Here is a 19,044-nt window from a genome sequence, read left to right as displayed (position 1 = left end):
CCAGTTCGATTTTACACAGAGTACGCGAAGGAACTTGCCCCCTTTCTTGCAGCAGTTCTTGCGCAGCGTTCCAAAAGATTGGAAAAGGGCACAGGTCATACCCGTTTTCAAGAAGGGACGTCGAACAGATGTGCAGAACTATATCTCTAACGTCGATCATTTGCAGAATTTTGCAACACGTATTATGTTCGAGTATAATGACTTTTCTGGAGACTAGAGATCTACTGTGTAGGAATCAGCATGGGTTTCGAAAAAGACGATCGTGTGAAACCCAGGTCGCGCTATTCGTCCACGAGACTCAGAGGGCCATAGACACGGGTTCCCAGGAAGATGCCGTGTTTCTTGACTTCCGCAAGGCATTCGATACAGTTCCCCACAGTCGTTTAATGAACAAAGTAAGAGCATATGGACTATCAGACCAATTGTGTGATTGGATTGAAGAGTTCCTAGATAACAGAGCGCAGCATGTCATTCTCAATGGAGAGAAGTCTTCCGAAGTAAGAGTGAATTCAGGTGTGCCGCAGGGGAGTGTCGTAGGACCGTTGCTATTCACAATATATATAAATGACCTTGTGGATAACATCGGAAGTTCACTGAGGCTTTTTGCGGATGATCCTGTAGTACATCGAAAGGTTGTAACAATGGAAATTTGTACTGAAATTCAGGAGTATCTGCAACGAATTGACGCATGGTGCAGTGAAGAGCAATTAAATCTCAACGTAGACAAGTGTAATGTGCTGCGAATACATAGAACGAAAGATCCTTTATCATTTAGCTACAATATAGCAGGTCGGGAAGCGGAAGCAGTTAATTCCATAAATTATCTGGGAGTAAGCATTAGGAGTGATTTAAAATGGAATGACCATATAAAATTATTCGTCGGTAAAGCAGATGCCAGACTGAGATTCATTGGAAGAATCCTAAGGAAATGCAATCCGAAAACAAAGGAAGCAGGTTACAGTACACTTGTTCACCCACTGCTTGAATACTGCTCACCGGTGTGGGATCCGAACCAGATGGGGTTGATAGAAGAGATAGAGAAGATCCAACGTAGAGCAGCGCGCTTCGTTACAGGATCATTTAGTAATCGTGATAGCGTTATGGAGATGATAGATAAACTCCAGTGAAAGACTCTGCAAGAGAGACGCTCAGTAGCTCGGTACGGGCTTTTGTTGAAGTTTCGAGAACATACCTTCACCGAAGAGTCAAGCACTATATTGCTCCCACCTACGCATATCGCGCGAAGAGACCAACAGAATAAAATCAGAGAGATTAGAGCCTACACAGAGGCATACCGACAATCTTTCTTTCCACGAACAATACGAGACTGGAATAGAAGGGAGAACCAATAGGGGTACTCAAAGTAACTTTCGCCAGGCACCGTCAGGTGGCTTGCGAAGTATGGGTGTAGATGTAGATGTAGAGGTCGCTATGTTGTCCTTGGCGAAAGGTGATACCTGAAAGTTGGTGTCCTCTTGACACTGTGGCTCTCGGAATATTGAATTCCCTAGCGATTTCCGCAATGGAATGTCCCATGCGTGAAGGTCCAACTACCACTCCGCGTTCAAAGTCTGTTAATTCCCGTCGTGCGGCCATAATCACGTCGAAGACCTTTTCACATGAATCACCTGAGTACAGATGACAGCTTCGCCAATGCACTGCTCTTTAATACCTTATGTACGCGATATTACCACCGTCTGTATGTATGCATATCGTTATCCCATGAATTTTGTGACCTCAATGTAATTCCTTTAGCAAATTTCAGCACGATTTACTTTACTGCTTGCTTATTGTACAGACTGAGTAATACTGGGGTTAGGCTACAAACGTGTCTCACCCGCTTCTCAACTACTGCTTCCCTTTCATGACCTCCGACTCTTATTGTGGTCTGCGTACTGCAAGACCTTCGGTACACACACCATCAGATTATTTGACTTGTCGCTCTAACGAAGTAGGCGAGTGTCAGCAATATGTCTCGTGGTCTTATCGTGGCGTGTTTATCTTCTGCCGTTAGGTCAGGGGATAGAAATGCCACTTTCACGCTTAGAGTAGCAGATTGACGGTGACCAACTTTAAACAGAACTTGATTAATTTTGACACATACTTATTAAAATAATAAAAAGCATAGAAATTACTTAACTTGATTCTGGATGCTATTTACAGTTGACAATCTGAAGTTCCTTTGGTCTTGGTACGTTAGTCTTATTCTCACATATCTCTGATACTTGACAAAAGTCTAGTCATTTCTCTTCATGGCTATGTGCAGGAATATGATAATCTTATTAGGCGCAGACTGAAACTTGACTATAGACTGGTGCAGACTAATGCTGACTGACTAATCGGAGGTCTGTACACTCGTTATAATACCTCGCGCGTTCAGGTATCACTGTGAGAGTGTGATCCGTGAGGAGAAAAGGTTCTACGTTAGCAGCAAGCTCATTGGCTGCGCTACACATTAATACGCGGATCGGCGGAAGCAGAATTTGATCCGTCTCTAAGACAGCGCCATCTCGTAGTGCGGAGACGGACGAGCGCTGCGCCTGCGCTGTTGTGCTTAGCGGGGCGCGCTCTAGTGGGATAGTTGTGCACGCGCTGATTACGCGGCACTATGTACACAACACTTATACACACATCAAACAAAGTTTTGCATCACCCCGGTTTCCAGAACTCCTGAAGATAGACGTAGACTGTGGATATTGTATCACAGACACAGTCCCTTTGACTGTTCAGAGATGTCACTAAACCCGCCCAAAGATGTAAGCACCTATGCACGTGAGACTCTCTATTAGACGAAGGGGGTCCGACAGCCGATCTCTTCCAGTCATTCTACCACGAAGAAGGTACACAGTTCGTGTTGTCTGCAGTTCAACCATGCCTAGACGGTCAATACCGCGGTTTGATCGCGTGCGCATTGTTACTTTGTGCCAGGAAGACCGCTCAGCAAATAAAGTGTCCTGGTGTCTCGAAGTGAACCAAATCAATGTTGTTCGGACATGGAGGAGATACAGAGAGACAGGAGCTGTCGATGACATGCTTCGCTCAGGCCGCCCAAGGGCTACTACTTCAGCGGATGACCGCTACCTACGGATTATGGTTCAAATGGCTCTGAGCACTATGGGACTTAACTACTGAGGTCATCAGTCCCCTAGAACTTAGAACTACTTAAACCTAACTAACCTAAGGACATCACACACATCCATGCCCGAGGCAGGATTCGAACCTGCGACCGTAGCGGTCACGCGGTTCCAAACTGAAGCGCTTAGAACCGCACGGCCACACCGGCCGGCTACGGATTATGGCTCAGAGGGACCCTGACAGCAAGGCCACCATGTTGAATAATGCTTTTCGTGCGGAGGATGCTAAGTTCACCGGACTTGGATACGATGTGACGTCATTATGACGTATACACGCTACATCGAAAACGATAGAAACCGTATATCGACTATTCGACTTTTGTGAACTTTCGAGAGATAGTGACAGGGTAGCGCTGTGCTCTGCGCCATTCGTTTAAATGTGTCTTGCGTTCCTTGCGTTTAAATCGTGTATTGTACTGTGTTTGTGTCCTGTGCCTTGTTTTTCGTTTGCTCGTCTCTAATTATGTGTTCAGCATTCGAAAGCCTAATGAGAGAAAATCTGAAAGAGTTCAGCATCGATGACGACGGGCAATTGCGTGGTTATTGTGAATCTCAAGCAGAAATTGACGTACTTCTGAGCCAGATGAAGTGCGTCGGTTATTCGTACTCAGTGAGAAGAAGCACTCAGCAGCCAAAATCTTTAGATGCGTCAAGACACTAACCTTTGGTTAAGATTACATTGAGAAATCCACTTCCCCTCATATTTCATCTCCGGTCGACGATTTTTTTTCAACAATGCCTCATATTTTTCTTTTTAAGTTCGAAATTCAATCATTCTACACACCAGTCATTACTGGACACTAAGGTACCTGTCTGTGCGGTCCGAGTGTAAAATTACTTGGAATTATGGTTGATATAAGACTATCTTGAGATGGACATATAAATTACTTAGCTATCAAACTTGCACAAGTTCTATTTCAGCTATATAAATTAAGAAAAAAAAGTCAGCAAGAGTATGCTGCTACAATGTAATATGTACTGACAAGACCAGTTGTATGAAACCATGAAACCATACCAAAATATTGATAATAAATAAGTATTATTTTCGGCGTAAGCGTTCAACACAACAATCACACAATCAAATCTGGTCGGGACATAAGAAGACTTCACTTTTTTACGAAACGTATTGTCTGTTCTATTAATATCCAGCTCTTTTATTTTGGCGAAATACATATACGCTGCCACACTGAGCTGTTATCAGAATCGCACGTGTCAAAACAAACCACTAGCTGACGACAGTTTAGAATCTCGAACGTTCGTAAGAGTCGATAGGTGTGTTAATCGACTAAAGCGTATATACGTCATAATGACGTCACATCATATCCAGGTTGGGTGAACTTAGCATCCTCCTTTTCGTGCAACCACAGGATGTCGTGTTACGACTCAAACAGCGCGCAATCGGCTGCATAATGCGAAACTTCACTCCCAACGTCCATGGCGAGGTCCATTTTTGCAACAACGACATCATGCAGCGCGGTACAAACGGGCCCAGCAACATGCCGAATGGACCGCTCAGGATTGGCATCAAGTTCTGTTCACCGATGAGTGTCGCTTATGCCGTCAACCAGACAATTGTCGGAGACGTGTTTGGAGGCAAACCAGTCAGACTGAACGCCTTAGACACACTGTACAGCGACTGCAGCAAGGTGGAGGTTCCCTGCTGTTTTGGTATGGCATTATGTGGGGCCGACGTACGCCGTTGGTTGTCATGGAAGGCGCCGTAACGGCTGTACGATACGTGAATGCCACCCTCCGACCGATAGTGCAACCATGTCGGCAGCATATTGGCGAAGCATTCGTTTTCATGGACGACCCTTCGCGCCCCCATAGTACACATCTTGTGAATGACTCCTGCCGTTGAAGATTGAGACAATCTGGATGAACAGTGACTTGATGAACTTGTGGATAGTATGTCACTACGAATACAGGCATGCATCAATGCAAGAGGACGTGCTACTGGGTATTAGAGACACCGGTGTGTACAGCAATCTGCACCACAACCTCTGAAGGTCTTGCTGTCTGGTGGTACAACATGCAATGTGTGGTTTTCATGAGCAATAAAAAGGGCGGAAATGATGTTTATGTTGATCTCTATTCGAATTTTCTGTACATATTCCGGAACTCTCGGAACGGAGGTGATGCAAAACTTTTTTTGATGTGTGTAGCAGCAATCTGTTTCCTGTACAAGATTTAATATCCTTTCACTCTCTGTGTTTTATTCCTGCTACCTTGAAAATTTCAAAGAGTCTTGTCCAGTCAGTATTGTCAAAAGCTTTCTCTAACTGTAAATGTATTATAAATGTTGTTTTGCCTTTCTACAACCTGTCCTCTAAGATAAGACGTGGCGTCGGTATTGCCTTTCGTGTTCCCACATTTTTCCGGAACCAATACCGATCTTCTCCGAGGTCGGCTTCCACCATTTTCTCCATTCCTGCGTAGATAATTCATAGCGATGTTTTGCAACCATGACTTATTAAACTGATGGTTCGGTAGTATTCGCATTGTAGTAACGATCCGTTTCTCCAGCGATCTACAGTACTCGGCTTATAGAAGAGGAGGAAGTTCCTCGGCATACTCGAAGTAGGATGGCATTGGTATCCCGTTGGATCCAGTGAACTTTCACCTTCTAGCAATTACATTTGATTTTCTCTTCCGTGGTCTCTTATTTCGATATATATCATTTTGACAATCGTCCTCCAAGTTAATTTTACAATTCATGCTTACTGCTGAAGGGGAATTTCATAATCGATGGAAGTGTGAAGGGTAAAATTCTGGAGGGAGACAAAGGCTTGAATATAGCAAGCAGGTTCAAACGATTGTAGGTTGAAGTAGCTACGCAGAGATTATGAGACTTGCGTCTAGAGAACAAGCATGGGCAGCTTGTAATGGAACCGGCCAATAGCTCATCTTCCGCTACGTATATTTCGTGTCAGTACAGTAAAAGGAATAGATTAGTCGATACACTCCATCAATACAGAATAAGATTGAGACAATTTCGACACTGTAATTTCGCACTCCGTATGAATTTAATTACATTAATAAAATAGATTTCTATACTTATATACAGAATACGTGTTCAAACATGAATCTAGCGTAGGTTATTTTAATTTTATTACTTTTCAAAAAACAATTTTTTCGCATATTGTTTTATTTCAAAATATAGTTAGTAAATATTAATTCCATCTGAAGTCAATAAAATTGAAATTGTTTATTATAAACTTTCAAGACATCTTGAAAAAATGTTATCAATAAGAATTCCGTTCATATATGTTTTATCTTTGTTCTTCTTGGTTAAAAGTTGGAAGTTACTGTTGCACGAATTTGGCTGTAAGTTGTCATACTGCGTGTGTCATGTTGTATTCTGAGTTTCAATTATATTTGGATGTTGAAACTGTTATGTTTCATAACGAAAGAAATTGAATATTCTATGCAAAAGATTAAGTGCCTACAACAAGTTACTGAACGTATATATTTGCCTTAAAATTTGATGCAGTTTTTTTGGTTGTTTTTTCTTATATTGCGATTGTAAATCATCTCTGCCGCTGGCAACGATTGCCAACTGCAATGGACACGCCTCTGGGACGCAGTTCCTAACACAAAACGTCTTCTTTGTGCCACTAGATGCAAAACATATTTTGTGGACTTCTTCTGGCCTTTGCTGTAGATATCTTTTGATAGAGCTCATTATTTCCTGTTAAGAAATTAACATACGGCAGCTCAAATTTCTGTTTGACTATACTGAATCAGATTTTCTGTAATTTTCTTAAACTGATTACGGCAAATGGTGTGCTATTTCCTTATAAGAGCACAGTCGATTTCTTTTTTCAGCTTTCACAGTCTTATTTTCTGCTTCGTCCCTAATGAGCTCATCATCGATAGGGCGTTTAACCATGATATTTCCTCCTTTCTTTTTTCTCAACATCGCCCATTGAATGCAAGAGTCTCACGGAAGTTAAATGGTCACAGTTCACTACATTTATCCAATAATCGGGTACTCTGATATGGATCATAGTGGAAAACTATGAAAACGTGGTCCATGAACGCCATTGGTATTCTTGTATAGGGAAAATGAATATAATATTTTTCTAAAACATTTCCTATTCTTACAGGTGCTTTTTCTTAACAAACTTCTATATAAAAGTGGTGGTACGTTCGGAGAGGATTTTTTTTTTACCTTCACAAAAATTTTAGTCACCCTGCAAATAAAAAAAGTTTAAGAGTTTTCACATAAAAATTTCGAAGGTACTACTTTTCAGAACGCCCGTGTATTAATCGTTAATCTTGGGAAGGATGAACAAATCAGCCAACCAAATGAGTAGCACTGGTTTATTAGAACCGTTGGCCTAGGTTTCGAAAACTATAAAATTATATTCTCCGTAAACAGATTATAATGCTAGAATTCTCGCGTTTGTTACAAAAGGTTCAAGTAAAGCACAGATAGCGAATGTGGATACAATATTATAAACCAAGAGTACACACTTGCTTGTTACATGTTATGTTGGAAAGACACGTTAGAGTAAAACCATTTGGCTTTCAAGTCAAAATTCACCTCAAAAACAAACAAAAAAAATAGCAAGTCATGGCAATGAGATAGCATCAGTATGAACTTCACCGATAAAACTTGTCGACTGACTAACGTTCTAGCCTCTTCAGTTAAAGTAATTTACGTGTGTGCGCATAATAAATGAGCATATATACATTCTGAGTGGGTTACATAAAACTACTTGACAAATAAAAGCAGCGCGTGATTAGGTGCGAATAATCATGCTGAGTAGCTTATGCCTGATAATTGACAAATAAAAATAGCGCATGACTATCGAACACTATAGGCGTACCTTTAACAGTGTAACGTAGTACATAAAATATTTTACTATAATCGAATAATGCTAATAAAAATTATACAAAACCTCTTGTCTTAAAACTCATTATAAGAGAAAAATTCTATAAAAAATAGTGTCATTAAAACAATTACAGGCGCACTGATAAATATTTCTTCTCAATTAATTATTAAAATGCCCTTTCAACGTAATAAATACACGGGACAGTAGAGGAGTCAGTGTTTCTTTACCATAGTTTCACCATGCAGCAAACTAATTGTAATAAGGAAAAATGACGGTTAATAAGCCACTGACAACAGACCAAGTCTTCTAACGTCGTGCAAAGTTGTGCTACCGGTTTATGTTGCATGCCAAGCTGCTCAATTTGGAACACGATATACTCCATACCTAATCTCAAAGCCAAAGTTCTCGATTTTCGTTAATCTTTGAAATTAATTTTATCAAGCTGAGTGACCACGAATTACTAGTGTTTTATGGTGTTTGTCAATAAATATACCGTAGTGGCATCCTCGAATATTACTGTAAGTAGATTAACTACCCACAGGTCTAATTACGGACACAGAGATTGCCTACAGCTACGAAAGGCTCCTGCACACCACAAGATCTGCTATGAGGGACTGCATGAGCGACAAGTAAGGGGAAGTGCTGCCCGCCAATCCAAAAAGTTGACACAGCACAGGCTTATCTTTAACCTTGCAGTTCTGAGTAAACAGGATCGACACGTTTTGCTTTACTATGCCTACGTCACCTTATAAAGACTCGTGGCTATACTGAGAAAGTTTTACGGAAATTTAGTCTACGAGGGGATCTTGCAACAGCTGTCAAATAAAAAGAGAACAAAACGTCACAAATGTTAGCCAGTTTTCCGTTTCACACTCTGCTTTCTAACACTGAAACAACGTTCCTCTTAACATTCGAATACGCAACATTCAATAAGTCCCTGCAAGAACTATTCCCCAAACTCAAATAAAAATGTGGCGATTGATAATTATACATAATAGTAACCCCCGTGACAACACACCAAGCAAAATCCCCACGAACTTTTTCACCAACTTTTTTTTAAGTAAATTTAGCCCGTAATGATACATTACATATTTCATTGCTCTGCACGTCATGTGCTACATGATGCACCGATGCAAGGGGTACCAAATTTGTCACAGAAGTCCGTAAATTACTTAACTGATAGTATTTTTCAGTACAGGTATTTCGTTCATTCCAAGCAAGTATCAATTCGTGATGACATCGTCCAGACATGAGTTGACAGTAATCTGAATCCGTTTTAGCAGATTAATAGTTTCTTTCACGGGATAAAATTTTATTGGTAATGAAATACAAGCCCCTGAATTTTATTTAGAATAGGAAATGCTTAATTAGTAATTGCATGCCATAATTTATCTGTTTAATATAAATGTATTTTGATTTTTGTATGCATGTAAAACGTGTGAATTTATGGCGGCTTTTACTCTCAGACGAGTTACCACTTAGAGTGCTAAAAGTGCGCACGTACAGTTCGCTGACCTATGCAGTGAATTTCATTTAGTGATTTTGAGCCCAATAGAGAAAAATCCAGTTTCTTTTAGACTTTACGTGAGATAGGCACATTACATTATTACAAAAAGTCGTTTACCCCATCAGGGAAAATTGAAACCGTTTCGCTCGATTTGAAACACGTTACACGCTAGCGCGTGATTGAGCTTCCCATAAATCGCGTATAATAATTGTAAACGTGCTTGGACTTAATGCATGAAGTTTGAAATTACTTTTCGATACAAATACTGATTTTTGATAAAAACAAACCGAAAATTTACTCAAAATATCGAGGTTCTGTTTTAATTAGGACACATACCACCTTGTTGATCACGTTGCTTAGCAACACTGTAATGCAAATCAATTCATTCATTAGAACGATTTGCGACGTAATAAGTCCCATTATACATACAAACTGTTGCACGGAATTTACTGATCGAATGAGAGTATAAGAGTGTTCTTTTCCGGAAATGCCAATAAACCAGCGGTTTCAAACGTTAAATTACCAACTGTTGTGTAACTTCATTGATATTGCATTTCACTGACGAACACTATTCTTATTGATAAATGAACATTAATTGCAAGTAGATTTTGAATACTCACCAACACTGCCAAGCAGCAGTTCACATCACAACCAGTAATAAATGCCAATATAACTGAATGGGCATTACTTCATTAAAACAGAGCAATCTGCTTCCACTTCTAGGATAAATTGTACCAGGTGGAATTATTAAAATCTTGTGGAAGTGTAATAAGGTTTATCTGAACACTTCTATCATACATCATTATTTCACATTAAATGGACAGATTATTTGTCGGAAACGAATTCACCCACAACAGATTGTCCCACACCACTACTAAACTTTTATCGTGGCTCTGCGAGGTGCCGGGGCTAGCAGTGTATTTAACACTAAATTCTTCTAGAATCTTCATGTGTAAATGATGCTCTAAGCCCCCCCCTTTTGTAACTCCTACTTTTGCTGTTGCACATGGATTAAGAAGAAATGCGAAATGACTGTAATCGACCCTGCAAGTGGAGTAGAAAAGAGTTTGGCACCTGCAATAATTTAATTTGATAGACATTAATTAAATAAAGGAAAGTTTCAGTACCGTAGTGAGAAATGAAAGGGTTGCTCTACCGATTAACAGAATGAAAATTCTGTCCAAAATCACAATTTGATTTATTACGGCTAAACTCAAAATCATAAACAAAACACATGAAACATTTACAATACATCAAATTGGATCAAATTGGATACTCAGATAAATGCTGTGAAGGTGAAGTTGTCCATAAACTAGATTGTGACATTTATGACGAAGTGGTATGTGGAGCCAATCCCTTGCAACTCAAATCTTAAGAGAAACACCCAGCCAACCCAACATTAATTGCTGCTACAGTAGTGAGAACTCAGACAATGAACATCCAAGACAGAACCACGTAAGAAAAGACAGGAACAGGCGCGCTCTGCTGAGCTCTGATTATCACAGTGCAAATTCCCTAATCTGCCGATGCTGCGGACATACATTACCAAGCTGTCTTCTTAACTGCAAGGACACAATCTGGCGTACCGGAAGCCATTGCTGGTTCTTTCGGCGTCCCGTCGTGGTTATGATAATGTCGCAGGTATAGCCTGAAACAAATTATCCTGGCCTCGTTGTTCCAGACTAAAGACCTCCTATCAATACAAATGCGCCTCTGAGGGAGACGAAGAAGGCCTGCCACACAATCACTGATGGTACAGTGATTGATTTTAACAAGCGAAGTCACACATTAACTCCTATACAGTCAACTTTAGCCAAAAGTGCTCAAGACAGACAACATAGGCCGCTTGTACGCAAAACGCTCAATTGCCAACTGTACTCAGAAAGTTACGTTGAAGTCGAAACTTCAGCAACTTCGTCAAACAGTTACAATTAAATAAAAGTATATTAGACAGCCAACGGAAGGCAGGCTGTCCAGAGCAGCGAGAGCTCAGTCTTGTAACCTACTCCGACCGAAAGGCGAGAGCCAACTTTCTCCAGGCCACCCGTACAAACCGAACACAGAACATTCCCGCCCCCAAGACAGTGGCCGTGGTTAAACGATCCAATCAGCAACTCGAAAACCGGCGGAAAATTCCACTCTATTGCCGAAGCACTACCATTCCACCAATGGAGATTCTTGGCGCCAATTTCTGCGCCGATTTTGCTACGTCACGGAGCTATGCCCTGAGCAAGCCAATCACAGTTACGATTTTGCAGAAAACGCGGGAATTTGCCCGCCAAGACTGCCTGGGAACACAAGTCATTCCCACGCCTCACTGGTCAGAAATTGTTTCCACTAAGTTTCTGCGAAGTAACGGAATCTCTAACCCAGCCGCCCCTTCTGGGCGTGTCGCTCCCGCTCTTATGACAATGTCGGCGTTTGGAAAGCATCCACTCGACTCCCTCACACCTGTTGGCTTAACCCTTTCAAGCTCAGCAGAAATCGCCTGTCACCAGACCACCCGGGTGACGAGAGACGCTGCATGGGAAGCCCGCGTGTGAAGGAATAGAAAATTTTCACCGCATGCAATTAGAGACGAAAATCGAATTACTCAGAATAAGATAGAAATATGAGGGGGCTCCTGCCACCTCTCAGCTCTTCACAAGAGATCTCAAGAATCCGGGATCAAGAAACAAGAAAAGAAGAGACATCGGTATAATGAGCAACACTGTTGTCTTTGCGATTATACTGGGGCTATTCGGAAAGTAAGTTCTCATTGATCGCGAAATGAAAACCACTGTGATAATCAGAAATATTTAATCTGCAACAGTTAGCTACAGCTTCCAGCTACTGTTCTACATAGTCACTACTCCGACTTAGACATTTGTCGTAGCGTTGTACCAACTTTCCTATACCCTCGTCATAGAAGGCAGCCGCCTGTGCTTCCCGCCAATTCTCTACGCTCATCTATTGCCCATTGTCTGTGCGAAAATGTTGTCTTCATAGCCAGTAGTTAATGTGAGTAGAGATGAAACACAGAGGTAGCCAATTACGGTCTGTAGTGCGGATGATCAAACACTTCCCATCGAAAACGCTGCAGTAGCATTTTCATAGCCCCTGCAGATTGCGAGCGAGAATTGTCACGAAGTAGGAACCGCATGACATTTCCTTAATGTGGGCTGCATAACATCAGGCGAAATCTCTCACCAGGACCTCATACTTGGCGGGAGACACTATTTTCTACGCATCTTTATGTGCTCACCATGCGCTCAGAACTGAAAAGAGCGAAGTGATGCAACTGGCAGGCGTACTAGAGACACTGTCGAACACAAATGTGCAAAGCTTTATTAGATTTTCACAGTGATTTCCATTTATTGACCGATCGGAACTTACTTTCCGAATATCCCTCGTATCAGAAGAAATGTGGCTTAAAAAACTAAAAACTGAAGCACAGACCTTAGGAAAACAACACTTCCAGTAGAAACTTCTGCATCCTTACAGTGTTTCCAGTTTGTGCAGACGGTCATTACGTGATTTTATTTCAGTGATTACCGAATGAAGTCGAAAATAAGCATTTGTAGCTGAGGCAGCTAATGAATGACGATGTGGTTGGACAAGAAAATGACGATACAGTTCTATCATTTCATTGTTTCCCCAAGATCCCGAACACCCCAATGTCTCCACGGCTCCTCCCACAGGAGGTTCGAGTCCTGCCTCAGGCATGGGTGTGTGTGTGTGTGTGTTCTTAGCATAGGTTACTTTAAGTTAGTTTAAGCAGTGTGTAAATCTAGGGACCGATGACCTAAGCAGTTTGGTACCTTAGGAATTCACACACACAATGTCTCCACGAAAGACAAATGTCTGGGTTCTCATCCTGTTCCTGCATGAAAATTTTCATTATGACATTTCAAGCTCTGGCATGCGCACTTAACTACTGGTGAAAAATAATTTTTAACTGCTGCTGTACGAAGTCAGATAATCAATGTCTCTTCGTTTGTAGTCAACAGTGACGATACGCGCAGGGTTCGTCTCCCAGTCAGCACAGTACTTTACATCACGTTACTTCTAGTTCAAACTTGCATTTACCCCCAAACTGGTGAAAGAGACCGGTTTTAAAGTTTGTTAGTGACTATAAAACAACGGCGATATATGCTAGCTTAGGATGTCAGCAACGCAAAATTTTTCGTCTCGTCATTTCAGTTTCCAACATCTTGCTACTAATGAAAAAATTCGATATCTAACATTTGATTATGCTTAGTTGGCAATCCTGTTAGATGCTGATTTCGAATCCTCGTCCGACACAAAACCTTACGTTATGTCATTTCACGTTTAAACATGCACACACTTTGCTACTTGTGTATGGACCCATATTTAAGATCTTTCGTGGTTAGTTAGCAGTGACGGTACTTTCGTCATGCAATTTCCAGTAGGCAATTCCTAACTGATTTGCACCAAAAATATGAAGTTTCACGTCTCTTTATGCTTAGCCATCAATGAAGATTGTCGCTGTGTCCGGATGTAGGTCAAGTAGGAAAACTTTGCTTAAATTAACATTGGCTGCGTTGTGTCGTATCCAGAACAAAACAAATCGCCATGTCACTTAAAGTTCAAACGTATCAACAACCAGCTGCTCATGGATAGCTTAGATATTTTATGTAACTTTGTGCTTCATAGCAAGATTGACAATTGACTTTCTAACTGCACGTAGATCCAAATACTATCATGAGACAGTGAAATTCTCCGTGATACGCTATTGATGTTGAGGTTCCCTTAGATCGTTTGACACTGTTAATTACAGTTTTTGTAACTGTTCAATTTATTAACCTGTTTACGCAGAACCACCCACCAAGCATACGATGGGCTGGAAAGCCTATTTAGAGAGGAAGATTACATGGAATTATCATAGAAGTCTGGGAGTGCTTATATTCTTAAATGATCTCATATTCACAAAAAAAATCTAGTTTTGACCAAGAATTCTGCATTATTTATTTGATATAGCTAGGGGCATAAGTTGCCTCAGATACGAATGAGAATGGTAATATTTTTAATTGTCTCATATTATAATAAATTTGAGGTTACAAATGTTAAGGATTGTATCATCTCTAATTAAGGTTTTCTGATTTTTGTAATATCGTGGTATTAATTCAACTAGTTTGTTCAAATAACTTAGGTGTATGCATTTAGGTGATGTTTTCAACGATGGCCAATATTTCGAGAAGTGAACACCCTGTCATTTTCAGGACACAACTGCAACGAGACATCGTAATGCAAAGAAATGTTCCGTATGTAGGGCATCAACAGAAAGACAACACACACAGCTGCGCGGAGAGGCCGCGTGGTTTGAGACGCCATGTCACGGATCGCACGGCCGCTCCCGCCGGAGGTTCGATTCCTCCCTCGGGCAGGAGTATGTGCGTTGTTCCTAGCATAAGTTAGATTAAGTAGCGTGTAAGTCTAGGGAACCGATGAACTTAGCAGTTCGGTCCCTTAGGAATTCACACACACATGTAACATACACACACCACAAACAGCTAGCGTCACCACACAACCAAAGATGAGCAATGTTAGAAATTATCGACAGTTAATGTTAATCACCAACGGGTGAGGTATTTCCATTAATTTAGACTCTCTCCTGTTTGACTAGCGAGAAAACAGAATTCCAAGCAGAATTTAAGCAAAAACTCCCGTCTCTATTTATAAGGCCACTTGCTAATTTAATCGCAACTGTTTCATCAATAGCACTATCCCAATAGCTGGAAGTGCATGCAAGAATCTCTGTGTTGTTGTATTCCATACGATTATCGGTCCCATGGCAATGTTCTACAGTAGCAGATTTGCTCGATTGTTTTAAGCGTTTGTAGCACTTATGCCCTATACACCAATCCTCCACGGTCCTGATGTTTTGACCAGTGTATCACGTGACACAACTGCAATATATACGGCAGACACTTGCCGTACGGAAACTAAGGCAATCCTTTACAGGCCCTAAACGGACACTTAAGTTATATGGTGGTCGAACATCACACTTCATACCGTGTTTCTGCAGAATACGACCAGTTTTGTTGGAAATACTACATGCGTACAGCAAAAAGGCCGTAGGCCAAGGTGCTACCTTGTTATTTTCATCATTCATCCTGTAGCGTATCCCTAACTAATTTTCATTGCCAGGGAAGTTTCTTCAGTGACGCATTACTGCGTCAACCATGCTAACACCATAAGTTGTTCTCTATATGAAGTTGCATGTGGGGAGCTATGCCGGATGAACTGCAAGAGTAAATCCTAAGAGGTCTGCCTACCTTGCGTCTTCTATACATTTTCCGATCTCCCTGGGGTCATCTTCTCCATTGGTCATAGATTATCATCTAACAAATAAACAGTGGAAAATAGGATGGTAATGAGAATCGCCACTTTACGACGAACTGCAAGTCTTTTGATTTAAAGGAAAATATGTCACGTAATTTTTATTTGTGTATTGAGAAAACACATTTTACGCTTCAATATATTACCGATCGAGAGCCAATAAGATCAATAACGCGGTGATTGTCACAGCTCCCAGAATTGTATCAAATTAAATATTAATCGCACTCTTTTCTCGTATTAAATATTTCTGTGTCACTCTAATCAATGTCCGATGCACTTCAAGACTGAAATATACACTCCAGCAATAGAATTACAAGCAACGTACACTGCTGTCGGCTACGGCAGACTTCTTCTAACTGAAGAATATAGCAGACTCCTATGCCCACGCAAACTATAGTTTGCCAGCACTCGTCTATTACCGCCGCTGTTTGTTACATTACTCTTACCCATCATACTTCCTGCTTAAGACGGTTATTTTATCACAGTTACTAGAAAGATGAATTGTTAGTACGGCTATAGCTTCCAGAAAGACCAGTTTATGATTTCAATTTGTTAAATGATCATTACTAATTTTTAACTATATCCAAAAAGTCGCCTGTTTCGATAGTGTTTTTCAATATATTTCATCACAGGGTCTTTGTTTCGACTAGACAGACTAATTCCCATCCTCGTGGCTCCGATGCCTGTCCATGTATCATGTTGGAGCACGTTACATGTCTGTCTCCCCTTGAGAAGTGTGTCTACACTATCTGATAAAAAGTATCAGGATTGCCCGTATGTAATGCGGAACTGTCACGAGAGATGGACTCTAGTGTAAAAGGAGGCGGTGAGTAGAGAATCAGTAGTAGAATGAATGTAGGTTAATTCTTACAAAGAAGAAGACAGCAACCAGCCACTATTAACACTTCTTTACATAATCGTCAGTTTTCGATGTAAAGTACATCTTGTAAATCTTGTGAACAGCCGTCTGATGATGAATTGTCAGTTCGAAATCGGTTACGGCGCTATTTACTTAAATAAATAAATAAATAACAGTGTTAATAGTGGCTGGTTGCTGTCTTCTTCTTTATAAGAATCAACCTATATTAATTGTACACAGCCACTGTCTCACCACGTCAGTTTTAGACAAAGTAGGAGTAGCAGAATGGTTCGGTCGAAAGAGCTCAGTGACTTCGAACGTGAACTCATTGGCTACCTGAGTAACAAATCCATCAATAAACATTTCAAACCCTCTAAAGCTGTGACTGTGAACTGGAAACGGGATGTAACAACTACAGCCAGGCAGACCTTATGTACTGCTGGAGAGGGGCCATCGAACATGGGAGAGGGTGGTAATAAGATTGCATGAAGTCAGCGTAAGGAACCGCTCGTGAGTTCCATAGAGCTACCAGCATAATTACTGCGCTTAGGGAGTTAAAAGGAGTGGAGCACAATATTCGAGCAGCTCCTCAATAGCCATACATTTCTGTAGACGATGGTAAGCGGCGCTTGAGGGAAACGTGTGATTTAGAGTGATGAAGTGGAAACGCAATACTATGGAAGTATTTAGGTTTGGCGAGTGGCTGGAAACGTTACCTGCCACCATGTGTTGTGCCAACAGAGAAGTACACTATGTGAACAAAAGTCTCCACACCTGGCTAAAAATGACGTACAAGTTCGTGGCGCCCTCCATCGATAATGCTGGAAATCAATATTGCGTTGCCCACCCTTAGCCTTGATGACAGCTTCCACTCTTCCAGGCATACGTTCAATCAGGTGGTGGAAGGTTTCTTCGGGAATGGCAGCCCATTCTTCACAGAGTGCTGCACTGAGGAGAGGTATCGATGTCGGTCGGTGAGACCTGGCACGAGGTCGGCGTTCCAAAACATCCCAAAGGTGTTCTGTAGGATTCAGGTCAGGACCCTGTGCAGGCCAGTCCCTTACAGGGATGTTATTGCCGTGTATTATGAACGGGTGTTCGATCGTGCTGAAAGATGCAATCGACATACCCGAATTGCTCTTCAATAGTGGGAAGCAAGAAGGTGCTTAAAACATCAATGTAGGCCTGCGCTGTGATAGCGCCACGCAAAACAACAAGAGCTGCATGCCCTCTCCATGAAAAACACGACCGGACCATAACACCACCGCCTCCGAATTTTACTGTTGGCATTACACACGCTGGCAGATGAGGTTCACCGGGCATTCACCATACCCACACCCTGCCATCGGATCGCCATACTGCGTACCGTGATTCGTCACTCCACACAACGTTTTTCCACTGTTCAGTCGTCCATTGTTTACGCTCCTTACGCCAAGCGAGGTGTCTTTTGGTATTTACCGGTGTGATGTGTGGCTTATGAGCAGCCGCTCGACCAAGAAATCCAAGTTTTCCCACTTCCCGCCTAACTGTCATAGTACTTGCAGTGTATCCTGATGCAGTTTGGCATTACTGTGTGATGGTTTGGATAGATGTCTGCCTATTACACATTACGACTCTCCTCAACTGTGGAGGGCCCGCATCTCGTGGTCGTGCGGTAGCGTTCTCGCTTCCCACGCCCGGGTTCCCGGGTTCGATTCCCGGCGGGGTCAGGGACCTTCTCTGCCTCGTGATGGCTGGGTGTTGTGTGCTGCCCTTAGGTTAGTTACAGTCCGGAACCGCGCGACTGCTACGGTCGCAGGTTCGAATCCTGCCTCGGGCATGGATGTTTGTGGTGTCCTTAGGTTAGTTAGGTTTAAGTAGTTCTAAGTTCTAGGGGACTGATGACCACAGATGTTAAGTCCCATAGTGCTCAGAGCCATTTGAACCTTAGGTTAGTTAGGTTTAAGTATTTCTAAGTTCTAGGGGACTGATGACCATAGATGTTAAGTCCCATAGTGCTCAGAGCCATTTGAACCATTTTGAACTGTGGAGGTCTCTGTCAGTCAGCAGACGAGGTCGGCCTGTACGCTTTTGTGCTGTACGTGTCCCTTCCCGTTTCCACTTCACTATCACATCGGACACAGTGGACCTACGGATGTTTAGGAGTGTGGAAATATCACTTACAGACGCATGACACAAGTGACACCCCATCACCTGACCACGTTCGAAGTCCGTGGGTTCCGCCGAGCGCCCCATTCTGCTCTCTCACGATGTCTAATGACTACTGAGGCATACACCTAATATGAAAAACGTATGTTTTGGGGGATGTGGGATACTTTTGATCAATTAGTGTGTGTAGGACTTGGTGTCGCGGTATGGGGG

This window comes from Schistocerca americana, chromosome X (assembly GCF_021461395.2).
Source record: "Schistocerca americana isolate TAMUIC-IGC-003095 chromosome X, iqSchAmer2.1, whole genome shotgun sequence".
NCBI lineage: Eukaryota > Metazoa > Arthropoda > Insecta > Orthoptera > Acrididae > Schistocerca > Schistocerca americana.
The sequence above is the reverse complement of the archived record's forward strand: the minus strand, read 5'-3'. Positions refer to the sequence as shown.